Genomic DNA, 25,371 nt, shown 5'->3' on the forward strand with positions numbered 1-25,371 from the left:
ACACTGGATGGGTATGGAAATTGTTGGCCAGAAAGAGCATGGGCCTAGGCATGGCTCCAGTTTACAGCATGGTGGAGCACTGAGCTGAATTAATTTCTTTCCTGAATGTACCACAAGAAGTCACATCTTCTACTGCCTATTAGTGCAAACACTTGGCATAGGAGAGAAGGACTACACTAGGGCCACATAAGGCTGAATCCACTCCCCAGTCCTCTACACCAGTGTTACTCAAAGTAGGAGTCCTTTGACTGGTAGTGGTGCCTAAGCTGCCAGTCTCTGACAAATCTCCATAAAGGAGTGCAAATATAGTGCTTGTTCCTGGCACACTGGGGGGGGGGGGTGCTACCCCTCCATATCAGTCTGGGAAGCACTCCTCTACAGTTTGCAGATTATAAATAGGAGACTCATAGTGAAGTGGACACCAGTTTCTTAAATTACTTTGAACTACTTTCATTAGTCACCTTGAAACACTTGCTCTGTATATTTGTTTACATTGATCTCATCCTGTAGAGCATTGTCATCTGAAGGAGCTGAGACACATCATGGCTTTATTTAGTTCTATACCAGCTCTGTTGATGCTGTGAAAATGTTAAAAAAATAGCTGAATGGAGTCCCTTTATTTCCTATACACAAAATATATATTCCCACTCTGTACTTCCAGATCATATAGCCTGTGCCCATAAACGGGGGGGGGGGGGGGGTACTAAATATTTATCATGCCACAGGTCATTGGGCTGCTGGTTGGTGGGGCTTTTCAAATTTCCTATTGCCTGATCAAAATATCTCCACTACCAATGCTGACAAGCAACACTTCAGAGGTAGGATATGAGGCAATGCACCTTCCTGAGCTTTCACTCATCATGGACTGCTTCACAGGCAATGTGAAGCAAAGCAGAGCCAGCCAAGTGAGAACTGCTCTGCTTTTTCTCTCTGCTTCAGTGCTTCTTGTCTCAGCTTGTGAAAGTTATTCCTACACTTGCTCTGTCAAAACTAAAATGATCAAATAATAAAAGGTAAACCATTAATCAAGTGACAGCTAAAAACCATGCATGAAGCCTAATGCTTTTTCCTCTTCAAATATTTGTTTAATCAGATGTTTATTAAAAAGCTGATTTATTACCCACACTAAATACAAATACCTTTTTGTGTGTTTGATTGAAATATTTGTTTTACTGCAGGTCATACATGGATAGATTCGTTTAAAAGGGAAAAAAAGAACATAATACAAAATGAGAAAATATACTTTGGCTTAACATCTTATGTAAATCAACATGTACATCCCCAACACACACTGATAAAACTGTAGGACAAGTTCAGAATACATCAGGCATAAAGGTGGTGTTTATACCACTGCATTTAAAGGAAATATATATTACATTGCAATAGGCTTTTTATATAAGGAGAAATAGCTATATAAAAATAACCTAATACAAAATTACAAGGTGTTGGTTATTACCTTTAAAGCCCTACATGGCTTGGGCCTGAGTTATTTACAGGAACGCCTCTCCCTACATAATCCGCCCCGCACTCTTAGAACATCATAGAATCATAGAATCATAGAGTTGGAAGAGACCACACGGGCCATCCAGTCCAACCCCCTGCCATGCAGGAAATCCAAATCAAAGCATCCCCAACAGATGGCCATCCAGCCTCTGCTTAAAGACCTCCAAGGAAGGAGACTCCACTACACATCGGGGAAGAAACTGTTGGAATCACACACAACCAGACTAACTTCAACTTCCCAGAAAGCCTCCCGTAAGGGCTCCGTCTCACTACCTCCTTGGAGGCCTCTAAGAGGGCAGTTAACACAGAACTCTTCCAGCGAGCTTACTCACCTGATCTATTATAAGACATATTTTTCTACCTCTTTGAGCTAGATTGAAACATCTCTTTCGCTTTGATAGTATTGTTTATAATTGTTATCTGTTTTTATATTTTATTGTACTATATTCCTGTTTTTATTGCTGTGATTTGTATTTTTATATTGTGCATTGTATTGGGTTGTAATTCCACCTGGATCCACCTGGGAGAGGTGGGAAAATACAAATAAACATATTATTATTATTATTATTATTATTATTATTATTATTATTATTAAAAAGAAATAGCATCTAGATTACCTTTATCTGCATTAGTATTTCTAGATCACACCCAGGTCATGGTCAGTTATTGATGTTAACTAAGGTCCAAAACACATTGCAGAAATAATCCAGTTTGAGATTGCTCAATGCTAGGGAATCATGGAAATTGTAGATTATTGTGGCCCCAGAGCTCTCTGACATTTAATGCTAAATATATTTCAAAACTACAGTTCCTAGAATTCTCTACCATTGAGCCAGAGCAGTGAAAGCAGTCTCAAACTGGATTATTTCTGCAGTGTGTTTTGGACCTAACTTTCCAGCTTCCTTCTACCATGCATTCTAATTCTATACAATGCATAAAATTGAAGCAAAATGGAATCTCATCGGTGTTTTAGTGGATATACAAATATTGCTTTAAGCTCTTTGGAGGAAAGTTAGAATATTAATGCTGTAAATAAATGCATTTATCATGAGAAGCTTTTCAGGAAGCATATTAGTTTTCCCCCCATAGGTGATCATGTCCCATCTCATGGGCAGGCACTGTAGAAAAATGGTTTACATTTATCTACTATGCAGGAACACTTTTACCTTTCCACAAAAATCACATTGCAGTCAAAGGCACATTAATATTTTTCCTACAATAATTTGATATTTTAGATATTAAAGTTTTATCGATAAAATGTGTGGTTCTTGTGCTGTTTGGCAACAACTGTCCTAGAATTCGTATGATCAACAACTTTGTAGAAAATAAGATCACTCACTTTCCTTTCCCACATTAGTTTCCCTTCCAACTTATTTTAAAGCTATTTTTAAAGTTTATTTCCAAATAAAATTCACTGTTAATAAAATAGGAGATGAGTGATGGGGTGGATGCCTGGTATCCTTTAAGTTCCATTGACTTGTTCAGGCTAATGGAATGCTGCTGAGAGAACAGAGTGTCTCCAGTACTAAAGTTGCTATCATCTAGGTTTAAAACTTTTAAGTATTTAGAACATAAATCTAATGGATCATTTGAACAGGTAAATTCATAAAAGCACTTTAACCATGAAGTGCCCCTCCCCAAGTACACATACCGCACACATGTTCATGGTTATTTAGCTGCACCTTCAGATATCAGCAATGAAAATTTGATTCCCCCCATTTTCATTTCTATTTCATCTGTTGGACTACATACATCATTTCAAACTGATATATAGAAGCATCCCAAGTAATTTTTGTTTTGTTTTGTTTTTAAAAAATACTGTCTTAAACCACAATGCAGTTTTCCAGGATACAGTTGTAGAGAAAAGGTAAACGTGGGTTAGGCTAGCAATAGCCAATTACGAGCCAGCTGACAGTAGCCAAAGAAATAATGGCTGGGAGGAGATAAAAACACCATCAGTGTCAGTTAGAAGTTACATAGGGTTTGGTTTTCAGAGAGTTAGGGACTTGCTGTGTCCAGAGAGGGACAGATTTTTGAGGATTCCAGCGCTCTTAGGGCTAAAGTCCAGAGAAAGACTTAGTTCCTGTATAGTTCTAAGTAAAGGAGTTTTATTGAAGAAATATCCTGAGAGATATAGTTAGCTGAGTGGCAGAAATATTGGATAGGTTTCGTAAAATTTTATAAGGATGATGTGAGTGTCCTTAAAAATGATAACTTTGGCCCGTTACAGATGGGCATAAAGTACGTCCTGGGGAAGTACTAGGGTTAGGGAAAGTGTGTGCCTTACACACGCACCTAACACTAATACGTCCCGAGGACTTACAAAATGGCAGCACACGTTCCACATGGGGGCTGCCATTACGACGTCACGAACGCGCCGCCTCCAAACAGGGTGGCACGGACTTGATGTCTTTGCACCACGCGAGGGTGCATAGAGCGCCCTTTCCGTGGCGCTAGAAGGAGCTCCGAAATGGAGCTCCTTCCGCGATTTGCATCGCTGCCGCAGCCTTTAGATGGCTGCACCAGCAATGCAAGGGAGAAAGGGGCCGAGTGGCCCCTTTCTCCTCCTCCCTGCCGCCACCGGGTGTCCTTCGGGCTTGAAGCCCCAAGGACACCCCTTTCCAGTCCGCGGGGAAGCGGCCTGGAAAGCGGCAGATCGGGGCCCCAGAGGCTGCCATTCTGGCAGCTGAGGCCCTGATCCGGCGGGGAAAGGAGCGCCTACAGGCCACCCCAAGGGGCGGTCTGTAACGCGCCTTTGAGATTTTGTGGAGGGGTGTGTGTGTGTGTGTGTGTGTGTGTGTATATATAAAACCATTACTATATCAGTCATAACTACGAAAGAGACTTTACCATCTGAAATAAAAAACGCAAGTGTCTGTAACAAAAAACTGCTTATTTTTTTTTTTTCAAAAACCTTTTGTTAGAAACATCTATACAATAAAGTTCACATCTTGTTTTGGAAAAAGCTTGTCTACATCTTGAATACCATTCACGTTACCATTACAAGGCCCTTTTAACAGAGATTTTTAAAAGGCCCTTTTTTATTTTGGGGACAGCAGTGGGAAACAAAGACCCAGGATGCTGTCATCCATCAAAGTATAGCAGTAAGAAGGTGTGTGTGTGTCACGTAACAACAGTAAGTCCTGGATTTTACTATATATCTTGGATATGTCAAAAAATTCAGTCAAGGGCTTTATCACATCAGCCTGTTGTCTCTCAATAATCACATTGTTTAAGCAAATAGTAACATAGTGGTATGAAAACAATCATGATCACATCTTTTCTGCAATAACACTATGATGATGCTTTGGTGATGCATGTTCCCACACTCAGTCTTCTGCACTGCCTCAATAAATCACACCTTCCTCTCCATGTCTTCCCCACCTGTTGCATGCACACTATTTTTTTCTGCCACAATTGCACAATTCTGATGTTTTGACACTTCACGGTGCCACATTTTACCCTTTTGATTGAAATCACACACATACTCAATGTGGCTCATAATGCATCCACCTCATTCAGATGCTTCTGTAGTGCACCTACACACTGGTTGGTTCGCATTGGTTGGTTATATTTAATTTCTCAGTATTTATCTTATTTTCTAAAAAGGCTTTGCCATACACACATGCACACACACACACATACGCGCACACACACTGAGGAATAGAGTAAAAGCAATGTTGATCCTGTGCATCATTATATCCTCTTTATCTGGACAGCAGCAGTGGAGTATTTTCACATTCCTTGGGGATATGGAGGGGGAGAAGAGAAGGACCATGCCCACTTATAGCTCAGCCTTGAAGTCCTTTTCAGATGGAAATGCAGAACCATATATTGAAAAAAATAAAGAGATTGTTTGTTTTTGTCAAAAACATTTTTTTAATAAACTTAGTCTTGTAACAATAAATCTTATAATCAACATCATCCGTAAGGATGGCCATTTTCAAATTTGTTATTGGCATGCAAATAAACTAGATTTAGTTTGTTTAGTTATTTTGCTGCTTGCTTACAAAAATAGTTTTATGCCTGCTTTGAATTTCTTTCTTTTGGCCTGTCATCTGGCATTTGTTTGTCCATTTAACTTAATTTTTCTTTATATTCCCCATTTGTGCCCTCATTATGTCTCTTGCTGCAAATACATTTTGACAATGTTATTGATATTACTTATAGTTCCCACATGCCACATTTCCAATCTGTAACAGAAAAATTCAAAGAAAGACAGCTGCTTTCTCATAGTTATTTCATTTGAATAGAAGTACACAAATAATTTTGTTGAGTATCAAAATAAATAAATAATAAGCTTTATACAGGCCAACTGAACATTGTTGCCAGCAATACCCAGGGCGCCTTCTGCAGCATCAAGCAGAAGTGTGGTTGCAGGTCCTAGAAGACCTGAGAGCCAGTTATGTGTTAACTGTCATGTGAAGTCAAAGTGTGAAGAGAAGCATGTAGGCATGGGATAGAATGTTATTGGATCTGTCATCGTCTCCAGAAGGAGCTTTTTCACACCATCAAAGACTTTTGTGAGAAGAAATTCACTTCACTTTGAGCATCTGAACATTTTGAAGCCTAGGGGGCATTTCAAATAAATAAATATATATCAAACAATACAAATGTTTTATAATTAACTTGGTTAAAATGTGTCCAACTGGGGGGAATACTATACAAAATTATGTTTGAGTCAGTTAAGTAAAATGCATAAATAAATGTGGACATGGGGAAAATTTATAAATATGCAGACATATTTCTATGTAACTCTTGTCTTCCACACAAAGTCTTGCAAACTGATTGAAAAAGACAGAATGAAAATGCTGGTGGCATTAGGAAAAATGTATAAGAAAAGAAATCTGGGAGATTTTATCACCCTAGGAACCTGACACTGAAGGCCTCTACTCTCCTGAGTTGGCAATAGAAAATTCAAAGGCATAGTTGTGTTAGTGCAAATCAGTATGCAAAGAGTTACTGTAGCACCTTTGAGACCAACTGAGAGAAAGAAGGTTGCAGCATAAGCTTTCTTAAACTAAAAGACTACTTCATCAGAGGCATAGAATGAAGTCCCCATGGAGAAACATTTATACTCATGAGCGAACAGGAGAGTGTGTGAATAGTAATGGAAATGCAAAATGTGTGTGTATGGTGATGAAGTGACAAATTCAGTTTTAATGATGGTCATTGGGGGACAAAATTGGGAGGAATGTTATTGCCTAAAGCCAAAGTGCTACAACCTCTTTCTCTCTTTCTCATCTCAAAGATGCTACATGATCCTTTTGCATGGTAATGGAGGAAAACAGAAGAAGAGAGGCAAAATGGAGAGGAAGAGAGAGGGAACCTAAGTTGTTTTTTTTAGAGACCACACGGGCCATCCAGTCCAACCCCCTGCCATGCAGGAAATCCAAATCAAAGACCTGTTACAGACTGCCAAAATAAAGCTGCTTCGGGTCTCTTTAGAGATATGCTATTTAAATGATGCATGGGTCCTAAGAATCCGGAAGCTGCACCAAAGCTGCACTCCAGTGTTTAGAAATGGAGTGTGGCTTTGGCACGACCTCTGGACTCTTAGGACCCATGCATCATTTAAATAGCATATCACCAAAGAGACCCGAAGCAGCTTTATTTTGGCAGTCTGTATCAGGCCAAAGCATCCCCAACAGATGGCCATCTAGCCTCTGCTTAAAGATCTCCAAGGAAGGAGACTCCACTACACTCCAAGGGAGTGTGTTCCACTGTCGAACAGCCCTTACTGTCAGGAAGTTCTTCCTAATGTTGAGGTGGAATCTCTTTTCCTGTAGCTTGCATCCATTGTTCCGGGTCCTGTTCTCTGGAGCAGCAGAAAACAAGCTTGCTCCCTCCTCAATATGACATCCTTTCAAATATTTAAACAGGGCTGTCATATCACCTCTTAACCTTCTCTTCTCCAGGCTAAACATCCCCAGCTCCCTAAGGCGCTCCTCATAGGGCAAGGTTTCCAGACCTTTCACCATTTTAGTTGCCCTCCTCTGGACACGCTCCAGTTTCTCAATGTCCTTTTTGAATTGTGGTGCCCAGAACTGGACACAATATTCCAGGTGGGGCCTGACTAGAGCAGAATACAATGGCACTATTACTTCTCTTGATCTAGACACTATACTTTTATTGATGCAGCCTAGAATTGCATTGGCCTCTTTAGCTGCCGCATCGCACTGTTGACTCATGTTCAACTTGTGGTCTACTTGGACTCCCAGATCCCTTTCACATGTAATTTCATTCAACCAGGTGTCCCCCATCCTATATCTGTGCATTTCATTTTTCTGCCCTAAGTGCAGTACCTTACATTTCTCTGTGTTGAATTTCATTTTGTTAGCTTTGGCCCAGCTTTCTAGTCTATTCAGATCATTTTGAATGTTGATCCTGTCCTCTGGAGTATTAGCTATTCCTCCTAATTTGGTGTCATCTGCAAATTTGATAAGTATGCTCCCAATTCTGTCATCCAGGTCATTGATAAAGATGTTGAATAACACTGGGCCCAGGACAGAGCCCTGTGGGACCCCACTGGTCACTTCTTTCCAGGCTGAAAAAGAGCCATTGTTGAGCACCCTTTGGGTTCGGCCGGTCAACCAATTACAGATCCATTTAACAGTTACTTTGTCTAGCCCATATTTTACAAGCTTGTTTGCAAGAATGTCATGGGAAACCTTGTCAAAGGCCTTACTGAAATCAAGATATACTATATCCACACCTAAAGGTAAATTTTCTTGAATTACCAATAGAATTATTAATCCAAGACACCTATTCGATCAGAACTTGTTAAAGCAAGCTATGTGGACATAGATCATTTGCATAGCCAGTTCAGAGCAAAGTGATATAAAAAGACACAGAGACAGCATGATGATCCACTATGCAGCTGACTTCATCTAGCTTTTCAACAAAGTCTTTGAATTTTAGTGCATATAAAATGCAGGTTTGACCAAATCTGGCTCAGGTGGCCCAGGAATAAGGATATAGAGATTAATTTAAACTTTTCTGATCCCCAGCAACAACAACAAAAGTGTCTCAAGGTTTTTTTTTTTTTTTTTTTGGTCTGTTTTGCACAGAATATCATACAGTGGACCCTTGTTATACACTGGGGTTTGGTTTGCAAAATGTATTTTGCATAAAACTCAGCCCCAAACCCATAAGTGCTCACATAGTTGTGAGAGAGGGGTTAAGCTTGCTGGCAATCAACATCTATCATGCTTAGGGATGAAAAAAAATATTTGAAATGTTCTGAAAATGATTTTAAAAATGTTTTTCAAGTATCAAGACATCCTGACAAGAAAATATAATAGCATTTCCTACACAGGAAACAACTTTGTACACAAAATAATATTTTTGCATAAAAATGTTATGCACAAGAAAAAGGTCTGTCCTGGACAGAAAATACTTTTTTTTTCTGTGCAGAAACAACGATGTGTGCATTTTATGCAGAATAAGCCCCAAATTGCGAGTAGCCCTCAAAATCTGTGTGGTTTTTGCTATTTCTTAATGTGATAAGAAAATACTAAAATTAGTCATTGTTTCTTATGAGAGGTAAAGAATTATATCCCTAATCACAGTGCAGTATGCCATGATATCAAGATGCAGGAGCAGAACTCTCCTACACTCTCAACCCCCTCTTTGGAACCTGACAGCTAACCTACTGTCCACTCTCTTATTCAGTGTAGACTTCAGCTGATTACACTGTGCTGGATAATATCCCTCCCATTTTATTGGGAATTTTTAATGCTACACTGAAGGTAAGAGGGTTTATGGCCATTGGGTGTGGTTATTAACTAGAGTAGGCAGTCACTTGATGATTAGTTAGGAGAGAGAAAGGAAAGATGCTAAGCAGCAGAAAGCATACATTTAGTGAAGTGGATTTTTTCACAATTGCCCTTTGGGGCTACAGGATCCAAGAGCTGTGAAAGAGACTGTGATCTGCTTGGGGAATGTTCTCACTTGAAGTCACAGGAATTTAGGGAGACGTTCCTTAATAATAATAATAATAATTTGTTTTATTTATATACCGCTATTCCAAAGATCATAGCGGTGAACAGCAAGTAAGCTAATTAGCAAAAATTAAGAGAGTCTCTCACCAATAAGGTTGGCTAGATAACAGCCAACAGTTAACCTGGATTGCTCCCAAGGCTGGGAGTTTTACATAAATGAGGACAAGAACGAGGTCACGAAGGAACCCTTGCATTAGCAGAATTACACATTTAGTAGCCCCCCTTATTGCTGTTCATATTTTAATTTTTTGAAAGGACAAATAGTGCCTTGTTCTTGGGTTGTTAACAGTATTTTATATTAAAAATGTGGCGTCTTGCCAAAAATATACAAAAATACAAACCCAGCACCTAAGTACTAAAGGTACAAAAATAAAATATTTTTGTGAACTGTGAACACACAGTTCACAAAACCTTTCCAACATCCTCTTGGATTGCAAAAACAGACAACAACAAAAAACCCCATGGAAAATATGCAAACACACTTGTAATATCACCCAGTGTGGAGAAAATTTCTGAAATGGATCATTTCCACATGTGAGAATGAAGTCAATGGTGAACATTTCTACCCACAAGTGACTATTCTGCTCACTATGTTTATGCTAAGCACAATTTTAAAAAAAGTATTCTTAATGACCAGGGATATTTTATAACAGTCTTGTAAGCCTTGGCCCTAGATTGTGGAACTGCTCATGTCTCAGACGCTTACATATGTCATTTTTGAAACATATTAATCATAGCACTATGAGGCTAAGGAAGTATCACCAAAATCATTCTTCTCTAAAGGCCATCCTGCTGGCATTGCTGCTTCCTACTCCCAGTTGCCTGCTCTTTAGAGATGCATTTTGGGACCATAAGAGGACAAGTACATATTTTAATAATATCTCATCTTAGCCACAAAGTGTTCTCAGGTTTCTTACCTATTGAAGCCACACATTCCTGCTGAATGAAATGAAATAAATGTTGTCCAGAATGCATTTGCAAACTTTTTAATTAGCTTGACCTGTTTGTTCACATATCATTTCCTCTTACGTACTGTTTGTTAAAAAATAGCTACTCAAATTAATCCAGAAAAGTGTTTTTTTTTTTTTTGGGGGGGGGGGGGAGGTCAAGTTTTGTATGCATCCCAGAAACAGAATACAACAGGAAGTGGTAGAAACCAATTATGAGTTCCTCTACTTAATTCAACATACCTTTAAAGTAGAGGTGTAAGGCTAATTAAAATTAATAGAAATGATTTAGAGGTTATACATGGAGAAAGGGGAGGCTTTCTGCAAGAAAAAACCTGAGTTTTTCATCTCCCACATTTTAAACAAACTGATCATTTCTAATGCTGCTTATTAAATCTCTTGCTGCACTAAAGTTGATACATTGTGCGCCTCTAAAGGTAGCAACAAATTGTTCACAGAAAACACCATGTATGGTAAATTATATGAGGGTGAACAGCATTGTGAATTCTGTTCATGAAGTCAGAATGTGTTTGAATAGTGTGCCACAACTCTTAATTTATCCATGACCTCTGATCACATTACACTTTCCAGATTACATTAGAGACTGTGCCCTGGGAGACAAAAGCCATCTTTCATCTTCAAAGGGCAGAATGAAAATACTAATTTGATTGCCTTGACTACAACCCACTCTCTCAGTCGGGTAAATTAACAAATCAAATCACCAACAAATAGTTCAGTCAGAGGAAGGAAAGGAGCAGTTTTTTTGGAAATAAAATCAACTAAAATTCAATATAGTATGCTTTGCAGACCTCTGTCTTTATATTTCTCTCCTTTGCTGGAATATATCTACACAGACACACCCCAAGTGCTTCTACCTTAGCTGTCTGTAGCTGAAAGATTTTATGATAAGTAGAGTGTTATTTGTGCTGTTTTACTAAATAAATTATGTATAGCTTTGCACTTGCTACTGACACTACCTATAAACCAGGGGGAGCAGCTTAATGGATTAGCACCCATAAATATTGTACAATTCAAATCCACAATGACAAAGGGTTTATTGCTAAACAGTGTTCTTCTAAAAATGCAGCACTCCAGCTAATCAAATGAATTCAGAGGACAAGTCATTTGCACCTGTTTACAATAGGAAAAGCCAGTAATGCAGAGTGAGATTATTTATACTTTCCATAACTTTCACTCCAAGAGTTGGCATTCAAGGACTAAGCCAGAGATGAGAAAGCTGAAAAACATACATTGTGATATATTATAATGTTAGGTATTTCCATGTGATGACATTATGGCTATATTTCCTGGAGTGCGGTAATGATTCCAATCCTGCAAAATGAATTACTTTCATTTAAAACCAGAAATTGTCTGAAAGCTGTTTCAGTTGTGCAGCATCTGTATTTACAGGGCATGGGATCACTAAGAAAAGGAAACAGTATGTGGTAAACATATGATTTCTCTTGAAAATAGAAAAGAAGAAGAGAGAAACAATTAAAGGTAAAAACTTTATCTATTTTGGGGACAGATTTGGCTAGCTCCTTCAAAATTTGGACTGAAACCATGGATTCCTTGCTCCACCTGTCATGGAAGCTACCAGCTGCCACTTTTCAATTGTCTAATGTTATATTTTTACTCTTTTCTTCATCATCATATTTTAACTCCTTTAAGACAGTTTCCTTATGTGTACATGCATGTATAGTAATGCCACAGTAAAGCGTGAGGGGATATTAATATAGCAATATTTTTATATATAGGTTTAAAGAGGTAATGTCTAGAATTTCTAATGTCTATTTAGAGATAATGTCTAGAATTGCAGCTGATAGATCATATAGATACTGATAGTGGGGTAGAGAGTGACTAGGTGACCTGTGTTCCTGGTCAGTGTATTGTCCATGTGCTAACTGATGCTCACTGTTTCATGGCCCATTATTTTTGTTCTCACACTAGACTGGGATTGGGCAATATTCCAAAAAAGGGGCATCTTCAAATAGAGGAATGCTCTTTCAAAGTAGAACACATGAACAACCTTACTGAGTGATTGGTCTCACCATGCATATGTTGTTTGGAGAGAAAACTATCCATCTGAAACAAAAAAACATAGTAAGGAAGACGTAAGTTGCATGTCACTGCATAGAAATGGTGTCCAGGTAATCAAAACATAGTAGGGACCCAGAGTTTGTTTCAGATTCGGATGACAATGCTGACCCTAACTGAGATGGTTTACAGTAACAGAAGTAGCAGTTCAACACATGTTTACAGCATCAGATTACTGACAATTAATTATATACTGAAATTAATTTTATGCTAATGATAAATATATTGGTGCGTTACAGACTGCCAAGAAGTGGCGGTCTGCTGCCGCTGCTGGTTGCAGCGTCCGGGAACCGCAGCAGCCAAACGGCGCAGTTCCCGGACGCTGCCAAGAAGGAGTGTGAAAATCACGCTCCTTCTTGCGGCCCGGAAGAGACACCGCGAGGCGCTAGTCGCACACTCGTGCCGTCACTTCCGCCATGCGACGTGCGGATACACAGCGTCCGCTACGTCAAAATGGCGGCAGCCGTGTGGAATGGCCGCTGCCATTTGTTCCGGACTCTGTCCGTAATAGGGGTAGGGGCATCTAGAAGAGACGCCCCTTTTTCAAACTGGGACGTCCTGACGACGTCCAAAATGGCGGTCTGTAACCCGCCATAGTTAAAAATATAGTATAAGAAAGATCATTTTGGAATATCTCAAACTGAGTTGTCATTGTTTATAAGAAAATGTTTAGCAGATAACAGTTTGCTGTGTCCTAAACACTAGTTCTGAGTTTTCTGGGGATAACTGGCTGTTAACTGTTGAATGTAGTCCTTAATATGTAGGCTTTTTAATATTGTGACTTTTAATATGGACTTTAATATAATCAAATGGAAATATTTTTATATTCCAATTAAATTTCCATTGCTTCCACTCTCTCCCTGTCCCAGTAAAGCACAGATGTAAGGGAGATCTGTTTGTGACTGTTACTTGACTTTCATTACATTCCTGTACATTGTTACTCAAAATACAAGGGTTGCAGGAGGGCACCAACAATTAATATTCAAATAGGGGAAATTTATTAGCTCAAATGACAACAGTGGAGAGGGCTAAGTTAAACCTGTGTATAATGGTTCTGAGAAACAGGACTCCAGAATTTGGGTAACATGAAACACCCACTCATGCACACATTCAGGAACTAATAATGTAAAGGTGGTAGCAGACAGTGACTTAGAGGGATTCGCAGAGGGCCATGCTGTACTGATTCCAGACATATAGCTTCAGTTGGGAGGACACAGTGTGATTTAAAATGGCACAGCAGATGCATCCGGATCGTGGCATAGCCATCTAATGCTGAGGAGTCAGGTGAGATATGGACAGAGTGTCTGCCCTCAAACAAGACCAAATTGGGAATGCCTGGGCAGGCATATTTATAGAAACAGGACTCCAGGCAGATTTGGGACGTGAAAGGTTTTCCAGGAGGAAATAAAGATCAAGGAAATTGAGAAATGGCAAGACTATCACTAATATGCACTAATACCCTAATAATCAGTGGCAATAATCAGTGCAGTTCAGAAGAAAGTCCCAGTGGGTTCAGTGAGACTTTTTTTCCCCAGGTACCAAACTTGTATAAAGTATTGTAGCTCCAGTGCTGCAAATCTATGAGGCAGGGGAGTGGGGAGCTAATATAATCAAGCAATTTTGGCTTGTTCTTTTTAAAAAATTAAATCGGTTGACAACTGTAGAATGTGCAAGTGAGCCAACTAAGGCCTGGAACACACGGGCCAAACGAAACAGGTCCCAGACACTTTGGGAGTGTGATGTTTAGATCACACATGGCCCCAAAGTGGCCAGAAGCTGCTCAGATGATTCACCCTTATCCAAAGGCCCACATAAAAAGGAGTCATTTTAATCTGGCTACTGTGATGCATGGCTTTGGAGCTGCAGCGGCTTCTGCAGCTTGCTCCTTCCTGGCCATCTGTTCCACCCACAAGTCCTAAAAACAATTCTTAGTCCTGAATAGATTCTTTTAGTCCCTAATAATATCAATGTCCAAGAGCCAAGATGAAAGCAATGAGCACAGCACTCCATACATGTGGTTCCATGCCACATCCCAAGGCATCTGCCAGGTCTTGTGAGTGATGCTAAGGCCACATGCTGACCAGGGGAGAGGGATAAGATCAGCAGTGTCAGTTCTGCAGCAAGTAGAAAGGCAAACAAGATCAGTCTCAAGTGAACAGTAGAGAGGAACTAGCAAGAAGTATCTGTTGCAATGTCTAAAAACAGATGTGTATGCACAAAATTCTGAGTCATGCAGACATTTTTCACTAAGAAAGTTCCAGCACAAGTAAGATTGATAGGTGAGCTTGATGAATCAACATTTACATAATATCCATTCATTTAATTGATCTATTTTAGTTGGGACTAATAATTGGATGTAGATTTAAGTGTCTGTGCATGTGCCTGAACAAAACCAATATGATAGATAAAAGAAATCCAGTTATTGTTTTTAGATTGTATGAATTATTTTAATTCAACATATATTCCTTGTGTTAGAAAAAAGGGTAATTAATTTTCTGGATTGCAAATGATTTCATAGAATCATACTTTAAATGAAAAATGTGCTTTGGTGTGAGAACTAAATTAAATGAGCTTTAGAAATTGCTTCAAATGGAAATCTCTCTCCTAGGGCCACAGTGTATATGAATGTATGTTTCCAAAGAAATAAAATTTCCTTTTAATTTGTTTGTTTTGGATTATAAACTAAGCCTTAATATGTGAACATGTGATTGAAATAAATTGGTGCCATTCTTTTTAACAAGTGCTTAATGTTTCAATTTAAAGTCAAGAGTTGAAAAACAAGAGAATCAAATTATACTACTGCCTTACATTTATGAAAAACTCCCAACACTTTGGAAAAGCAGCATTAAGCAACTTCAATAAATTGTGTTGTTTGAAGAAAGCTCATTAGCACCTTGTGTATTTTAGCATGCCTGCACTGTAACTTCATTTCCAGAAGAAGTTATGATAATATGAACAAATCCCTTCTACAACTGGAAGCTCAAAGATTCCCCAAAGACATTGAACTAAGAAAGTCCTGCATGGCAATGAAGGATATAGATAACACACAGTGGTACAAACTGAAGGTTTTACAGGATGGTTTTAAAAGCAGGGCTGTGTGACTCCTGAAATTATAAAATCCATGTACAGAAACTGGTACAAGCTGTAAATGTTTTCAGCACTTCATTTTCCCCGTTTTTTCTGACATTTATGACTGTAATCCTATACCCACTAACCTGGGAGGAAGCCCCATTGATCTCAGTCAGAATTCTTACTTCTTACTGAACATGTAGAATTTAGTGAAGTGAAATTTTAGATTGAGAAAGATTATTAAGGCAAACTCACCCCATTCTCTTCCACAAAGCTTCATCTGGAATCAGGTCCATTTGGAAACTGGATCCTTTCAGCTGATCCCTTACCAATTATATTTATTTTCCCAAAGAAACAAGCATTCTCTAGTATGTCATTCAGTGACAATTGATACAGCGACGTAGCCAAGGGAGGGGAGGTCCTAGGGGTCTGGACCCTCCCCCTTCTGTTAGATAAAATGAATGGTGCATGCCGCTGCGCTGCCACACCCAAGTCCCATTATAATGGTGGCACTTAGTCTGGACCCCCCCCCCTTCCCAAAATCCTGGCTACGTCCCTGGTAACTCCAGGAACAGTGGGACAGTGAATCAGTTCTCCAGAGTAGTAGTCCTATGCTCAAACCAATATACCACACTGATCTTTTTCTGAGTTTTAGTCCAAAATTTTAAGGAACCATTCATGGTGCTTAAATCATTTTAATGGTGAGTTCAGCCCTTGGATAGATCCTTCAAAGTTTGTAATGAAACCTGTAATTCAACCCCCCCTTCCCCATTTTTATGGAACTTTCAGTGGCATTGCCGGTCAATCATGAAGTTATTCTGAGTGGCTTTACAAAGTAGATGATGTTCCTAGTGGGCAATTATGACAAACAAGTTTGCCATTTGTAACTTTCCTTGCATCCTCATTCTAGATTAATTTGAGAATTTTGGTAGATAAAATTACGAAGTACATGATCTCCATCAGGAATAATTTGAACTATAGCTCCCAGCCAAGTTTCTCCTGCATCTGGCAAGTCTTCCTTGTATCTTTTAAGGACTTTTGAAATGTGTTGGGAAGGAGGCAGAAGAGTGAGAGGTGTATTTTCATCTCTTTGTTTTCTCGGTGTTAATTTTAAATGCTCTAGGAATTCATTTTTTTAAAAAAAAAGTCTTATGAAATAGTTCAAGGTTTCAGGAAGAAAACATTTTAAAAAATGTTTTATTTTTTTCAAAAAAAGATAACCTGGAATGTATGTGTGTTTGTAGTACCTGACTTCACAAACTACATCTACAATAATATAGATATTCCCTAGGAGTATAGAGCATTGAACCTAATGATTTACTTATTTACATGCAGTATGATGCATGTGGAAATAGCTGGGCATTGTACACTGAATCTCAGAGGAGTGGGTTAACTCAGAAGAGGATGAGCTGTAAATATATGATGTCTCCTGGCCCAAACCCTTCCTAAGTCCACCTAAACAGCCAGCAGTGGATGTGCACCTGGCTTTTGGCTCTTAAGGTGGACTGGTGTGGCATTTATCTAGGTTTTCAGTAAGTATATGTAGTCTTCCTGAATACAGACGAGTTACAAATACATAATTTGTATGGCTTGGGCTTGGGCCCAGATTACTTGGAGGACCGCCTCTCCCCATACAATCCGCCCCGCACTCTCAGGTCAGGTGGGAAAAAACTTTTGAGAGTTCCAAAGATGAGATACGTAGGGACTGCGCAAAGGGCTTTCTCTGCGGTGGCCCCGCAGTCTTGGAACTCTCTCCCTGATGAGCTCCGCTCAGCCCCCTCCCTGGAGTCATTTAAGAAAAATCTCAAGACTCACTTATTCCGCCAAGCCTTTCCCCACATGTCCTGACTGACATCTTTCCTGTGTATTGCATGTTGTTTAGATTGTTTACTGATTTTAACTGGTTTTAATCATTAGGCACGAATGATGGATTCTTAATGATGTACTTTATTATACGGTTTAATATGGGGGAGTTTTGTGGTTTAACTTTTATCTGTAATTTTGTTTTATGCTGTATTGTATTTTATAATTATCTTGTAAACCGCCATGATCGAAGGAATGGCGGTATATAAATAAATCTCATTCATTCATTCATTCATAATACTGGGCTATGAATCTGTAACTGCAATAATGAAAACCAGACATCAATTTAAGAGCCCATGAAATGAATTGTATGTTCCCTAAATACATGGAAGGGTAAGAGTGAGGATCTTTGGAAATGTTTTGAAATTGGTTATCCGTAGTGGTGGAAGAATCCAGTAATTATCCCTGAAGGAAAAAAAGAATCAAGTGAAAGGTTAGCAATCAAAGAGTAAGGGCAAAAACTGTCAGGTAAGTTGTAAAGTAAACATTACAGATTCCAATTTGGTCCTTCAGAACTTGCTACAGGATTCATGCTGTTTTAAGCCACTTGATCATGCACCGAGTTAATTTTGTCACATGAAGCAACCATTTCCTTACTTGATAGATTTAGGCTTGGACAACTACAGGCATTGCTTAAAGAAGCATGAAGCAAACTGCTACTCTTTGAAATGATCCTTGTCATTTGCAGAGAACATCCTTCCTGATGGCTTGTCCTCCAACTGAAGCATCAAATGTAATCTCACCTGTGAGTTATGATGTTTTTGCTGCATGATAGAAGTTCCCATATTTTGGGTTTATGTGCCATGTCTTCAGCTCACCCAGATAAAAATCAAAGGAATGGTTTTGATCACAGAATCTTCCATCATTGCTAGTACTAGAATTATTCTTCTTTATTCAGATATAAGTTAGTGGTATGATATCTGTTCTAACCTGTTCTTCAGAGAGTTCGGTATGGGGTGCAGTCGAGAGAGAAATAATGAATTCTGATCTACCCCAAATCACCCCTAATAAGTGATATTGCAGTTGGGAAAATATCAGATGAAAACAGATCCTATAATTGACAAAGATCACATAGCTTTCACTGATCCCTGAGACATGCTGGAATGCACAGTAAGATACAGGATTTATAGGTACTGCTAAAGAATATGTTAACCAATTAGGACTATTCAGGATATGAAAGGAAGTGGTAAGCAGAATTCTAACTCTTAACTATTGGCAAGTGATGGCAATTTTTTGTCACAACTCATTCTGTGGAATCTAAGGCGGGATACATACCGCCATATAGTACGTACAGGATACGTACTAGGGTTAAGAAGGGGCGGTGCTTCCGCACCCCCCTAACCCTAGTACGTATGCTATATGTACAAGATGGCGGCGCCCCTTCCACATAGGCGCCGCCATCTTTACGTATCGGACGCTGAGCGTCCGTACGTGTCGCAGCCTTTATGACGTAGCGAGTGCGCCCCTGGCGCCTCGCTACGTCACAAACGCGACTGAAAAAGAAGCTCCATTTTGGAGCTTCTTTTCCGGTCCACGCGGGAGCCGCGCTGTCTGAAGGCTCCAGCTCCCCCACGGATCTACCGGCGGCGGTGGCAGACCGCCGCAAAGCGGTGGTTTGTACCCCGCCTAAGTAATCCTACACAGAGGAGCCAGATGTAGGAAGGTCTCTGGATCCAGATGACAATTCCCTTCCTGAACCAGACCAGCCAGTGGCAGAAAGAACTTTAGCAGGATAGACCCCCACCTCAGTCAGAATTGATAGACACTGTGAAGGCACACACATCATTTTCAGTGCATCTATGCCACTGAAGCAGGCAGCAATTCTCACAGAAGCTTAAATATGAAATACTGAACAATAAATTACCTGGCATCTCAAGGTCAGGAGGCTATAAATTTCTCAGCAACTGTTCAGAGTTCTTATTTTCACAGTGGTCTACCTGGCTTTTGACACTCTTTGTGTTTGTGGATTCATTTGGATTCTTGACCACTGGACAGGCATAAGTTTTGTATCTCTTTGTGTTTCTCTTTTAGCTTAAGTTACTATCACAGAGTTGGAAGGGTACACAAGAGGCATCTAGTCCAACCCTCTGTCATGGAGGAATCACAACTAAAACAGTTTTGAAAGACCCATCTGATGTCTCTTAAAGACCTTCAAAGATGGAAAGTCCACCATCTTCCAAGATAATTATTCTACAGTCTGCCCTTGCCTAGGCGGGAGATCTGTTCCGGACACACACACACCCTTCATAAGGCAAAAAGCACATATGCTTGAGCCCCATTACATATATAGGGCTCATGCTTGCAGTGTGTTTGTGTGGCTGTGCACGCACCATGGGCACATGCACCATTCTCCCATTCTCCCAGCGGCTTCTGCATAAGCTGGAAGCCATCTATAATGAGCCCATGTATGGCGTAGGCTCACTGTACTGTCAAATATCTCCTATAGAAATGAAGTTCTTCCTAATGTTAAGAAATTGCATGATTTCTAAAGTATGGATATACCCTTAGGCAGATACTACTGATTCATTTGACCCACTCTAGTTTGTACTAGCAATAATATGCAATCATATACCTTACTTTTATTTTCATGGATATTTTTAAGCAGACTCTGCCACCCTTCAATTTCCCTTTTCGTTTGCTTTCAATCTCCTTCACTCGCTTTCCTTACTTTCCTCATATGCATGCCTCTTTTAGATCTGAGACTTTTTTTTATGTATTTGTCCTTATTAGTCCCATTCACTAATGTTTTACTTAAAAGACTTAGAAACTATCCTTATGAGTAAACCTTTCCAAGACAGTGTACAACAAGATTTAAAACACTAAAACACATTAAATAATGCAAATGATCCTAAAAATGAAAGTTCAAAATGCACTATATAACACCATATACCAGTGGTGGCAAACTTATGTCATGCATGCCAGAGATGGCATGAGAAGCCATTTTTGAGGGCACATGGAGGTCAGGGAAGAGGAGGAACAGTCCCACTGTCCTGGGCCTTCAGCTGTCTTTGGAGAAGTAGCTGAAGACTCAGGAGACAAGGGGAAGAGAAGGAAAACACATGTGTCTCTTCCTCCTCTTCCCCTCACCCTCCTGGACCTACAACTATCTCTGTTTCTAAAAGGTTCGCCATCTCTGCAATATATGCACAAACATATAATATGATCCTCAATGCAATGACAGGTTAATGTAAACAATTACATTTTAAGGCCATCTTAAAGTTCTGCAGTTTGAGCACTTGGCAGTTATGAGATGGAATAATCCCAGAAATGGAGAGCAACTCTTGCTCCCTGTTCTAATGGTTGTTTAACACAGGCATGTAAGTAGGGCTGATCTGAGTTCAGAGTTCAGTCAGGCCAGGATAAACAAACTTGGATTTAAGTACTTGATTACTATCCTGACAAAAAAACGAATGTTTCCTGAGTTTCTGCTTTTGTGTATTATAAGATCTGTTTTTGATGCTTCTAATGTTTCTTGCATGAATTTCAATAATCCTTTTGTCTGGCTCTTCATTGCCTAAATTACAGGCTTTGGGGAGGTTTCTATCTTTTTCAGAATTCTTATCAGCATCATTATCATCACCGATCAATCATTTATGAAGGATTTAGTAGACCATATAGCTAAATTTCTTATTTTCTAAAATATACACATGTGCTATAGCAATATTTTAAATTGTTTGTACTGGTTTTAACACCTCTGGTTTTAACTGATAAATGATTTAATGTATTTTAGCCTTCTAAAATTATTTGTATTTTTTATTGTTTTAATCTGATTAAATATAAACTGCTGTGAGATCTTTCAATATATTCTGGGATGTAAATATTTTAATAAATTAATATAAATAAAATCAATATTATCTTTTTCAACTGATCCACCCCTTCTGCAGCTGGAAATATTTAGGTTTAGTTATCTACCTGATTAACAATAACTTGGATTTGAGAGTAAAATACAAACAAATTTAGGTGCCAATCTTAAACATATTCTTGATGTCAATCTCTTTCATTAAACATAATACTTAGACTTATGCCATTTCAGTTTTTGCACTTACTGAATGACAAAGGAAATAATAATATGGTAAGGAATGCATTTCAGTTTGTTGGTACATTTTCTCATATGTTATTTATAAGGAAGTATGTTGATCTTTTGCTCTTCAGATATCCTGGATTGGGTACTCAGAACAAATGTAAACAGTAAATATTACAGCATGATTATTTACCTATGAATGTGTTTTCTGGTAAGCCTTACTTGGTTGAATGACAGCATGAAGCAGGAGTACTCAGTGCTGCATGCCTTTTTTTTTTTTTTTTTTTTTTTGGTCTCTTACTATTGAACCTGACAGATTCAATATACTGTCAAGTGGTTTTTAGCAATGCTTAAAATTTACAGTGGATCTGTGATAATTTGCACAGATGTCTGGGAGATCTACAGTCACAGAGGTGGCATCAATAAAATACAACATTATTTGGTTAGCTACAGCAAGGATTCACTTTTCTGAGACATTGATTAATAGGTAGGGCTTTCCAGATGATTCAGCAAGTGGAAGATTTCAGACTTAGGCACTGATTCAAAGTATCATGACTAAAGCTTTAACAGCAACTGCAGGTGGTGAGGAATATATTTGGATTTGTAAGCATTTCAGCAGCTTTGCCTTACCTCTCCATGTTTTCAAGGGACATTCTGCACCTGATTGGTTGTTATCTCAGCTCTCCTGTTCTTCAACATTTGTGTTAGGAAAGCTGAGACACATCTGTGCACAAAGAAAGGAGAAACTCAGGTGCTAAGAATAGAATTTGAACATGAGAAGTGAGCAGGTACATTAATGGTAATTTAAGAAAATTATATTTGTGTACTAGTTAATTTTGCAATGGGATTTTGGCTGTTAGATATGAAATATTTATTGTTTTTGATGCCAAAATATAACAAATAAATATATTAATGATTTATAAATATAGTGTAATACCAGATGCCAGTATGGTAGTTTTATTGTTGGACTATGATTCTGGAGACAAAATGATTATGATTTCAGCCATGAAACCCACTGGCTGTCCTGGGGCAAGTCACATACTCTCAGCCTCAGGGGGAGAAAATTGCAAACTTCTTCCGAACAAATCTTAGTAAGAAAACCCCATGATAGCCTTTGGGTCACTATAAGTCAGGAATGACTTGAAGGCACACAACAACAACAGCAATAGCAACAACAACAACAACACTAGATGGTCTGCCTGTAATCACATGTGTACAATATCTGCTCATCATTTTAATCTATCAATAAGTTCATACAAATGAAAAGTATAAGTCAGTATGGCTGGCATTGTGCATTGCAGCTCCAAATTTCTAACCTAGATTTAGGGATCTATAACTTCTCAACATTCTCCCTACAGGAATGACATGGCTAGCTCCTTTTGCCCTTGAGCCATGATGCAATGGACATATCACATTGTGGCTCAAGTGCAGGAGGGGACTAACCATGTCATTCCGAAAGGACCCAGTTGCCCATGCCAGATACCTCTGTCTAATGGAAAAACTCTTTCAAATTTAATGTATAGTCTAAGAGTTGATTCCTTAGGTCATTCATAATTGGTTACAAATTGTGCACATGGTTACAAATTTGACACCCAATGTGGTGTGGTGGTTTGAGCATTTGATTATGACTCTGGTGAGGGCTCCAATCTCTACTCAGCCATAAAACCCATTAAGTCATACTCTCTCAACCTTGGAGGATAGCAATGGCAAGCCCCCTCTGAAGAAACATGCCAAGAAAACCCTGTCATAGGTTTATCTTAGGGTCTTCGTAAGTCAGAAATAACTTGAAGGCACATGACAACAACAAAGTTATGAATAATGTAGCATCTTGGTCTATATTTTTAAAAAACAAAGTATGAAGGAAGAAAACACATGATAGGTAACAATATTGTCCAAAAAAAGAATAAGGACAAGCAATTATGTATCTGGTCTGTGTCAGTTTTATGTGCATTCAGTCAGGAAAATGTTCTCTTCCAATTTCTACAGTGTCAGAAGACACAGACACATGCACACAGATAGACATTTGCTCTTTCTTTCTTTCTCTCTCTCTCTCTCTCTCTGAAACTTTTCTTTATATATGCATTTTGTATGCAATTTCCTTTGGACATGTGATTATGCATGGTCATGGGTTGTGTGTGTGTGATTAGAGTTTAGTACAGATTCAGAGAAATAATATAACAACTATTTCTCAGTCCTGGGAAACGTGAATGAATTTGATGCACTTAAATGTCAGATCAAAGTAATTTCTGTGAACTGCAAGAAAAAGCCCCATTTTGAAAATGGATTTTCAAAACGTTGTAAACCCAAGGTTTCTGGATTTTCCTTTTTTCCTTTGGTTCTTAATTTTCCATAGTTATATAAGATGTGTACTACACATTTCATTATAGCCTAAACAAGGTATTGTTGGCTCTTCCAAACTTAAGTTCTCTTCCAGACCTCCCCACAAATGAAAAATTCCTCAGGACCTCAAAGCTTGTTCTTTTCAAAGATGGTGTGGCATGTGTGCAACCACATTGACATCGCTGAATGCATGCACCACCATTGAGGAGTAGAAGAAAATGACATGCACCTGTCAGCACACATGATGATTTCACATGATATGAGCTGTAAATGTTGACTGACACCCCATTCATGAGTGAAATACATCTGACTCATTGCAGTTTACTTTTACAGCTATTGTGCAGGTCAGAAGTCTTTTCTAACCATGCAGTGACACAAGGTCCCTTTGAAATTTACCATTTAAGCGGGACAGCCACCTATGACAGCCAGTCAGTGGTTGTGGGTTACTCTGGAAGTAAGGTAGGACATAAATTAATCAATTTGTGTCCTACCTTATTCCAAAATGTAACTGATTGATCTCCTGTTTTGTTGGAGATCAGGAATATGGAAAAGGGTGGATCTCCTTTTTTCCTATAGCTAGACATGCTCCAATAGCCACATGCAAGGGAGGTTTTGGAAGATATCTGTTGCAACATGTCCAGCTATTAGAAAAAGAGATCTCTTCACTCTTCAGCAACATGGACATGGACATGTTGGTGTGGGGCTGCACAGGTGAGTTTGATGGTGGGGGTTAATAGTATGTGATATAACTATATCTCTACAGTCAGCTTTCTGCAGCTCCATCACCATACCTACATTTGCTAATTCATGTTGTCAGCCGTGATTTTAAAATGGTATCATATCTTAAAATGTAGAACTGGATTATCAAGACTCAAACATTCTTGAGTGACTGTTGGCACATATTCACCCTTAGAAACTGGTAAATGTCCCCCACAGACAGCTGTTGTAGTTAATTCAAAAATATTTTTAGCCTTAATATCAAGATTTATGTGAAGCACTACACACCAGGACAAGATATATGCAAATAAGGTATCTCATCCACTTTTATTAAAATATGAAATTCTCAAGCACACCAAGGAATATGTCAATTATATATCTTTGAAAATATTGATTGAAGGCTGTGGTACATTTCTAACATTGAATAAAAGATTCATACAACATTTCAACACTCTAGTGGGAAATACTTCCAACCTACTATATATATATATATATATATATATATATGGTATAGTCTGATGAAAGTGGGAGAAAAGGAAATGACAGGAAGACCAAGATCAATCATTGGAAAGATATTTGAAAACTCTGGTGAGAAAGATGGTTAGCTGATTTGCTTTCCAGTCTATGCTCCCAATAGTGTAGTCAAAGTATCTCATTACTTCTTCTCCTTACAGCTCAAAAAATGGTTCCTAGTGTTTCACAATCCCCAGTATTATAATGAAATTAGATCAAAATGTTCACAAGAATTTTAAACTATAGAGAAGATTTCTCCCCCCACCCTTGGCAAAGGCTTATTTAGTCTTACAAACAT

Source organism: Sceloporus occidentalis, unplaced genomic scaffold (genome assembly GCF_023333645.1).
Source record: "Sceloporus occidentalis isolate IW3139 unplaced genomic scaffold, rSceOcc1.0.p SCAF_5, whole genome shotgun sequence".
Classification (NCBI taxonomy): Eukaryota; Metazoa; Chordata; class Lepidosauria; order Squamata; family Phrynosomatidae; genus Sceloporus; species Sceloporus occidentalis.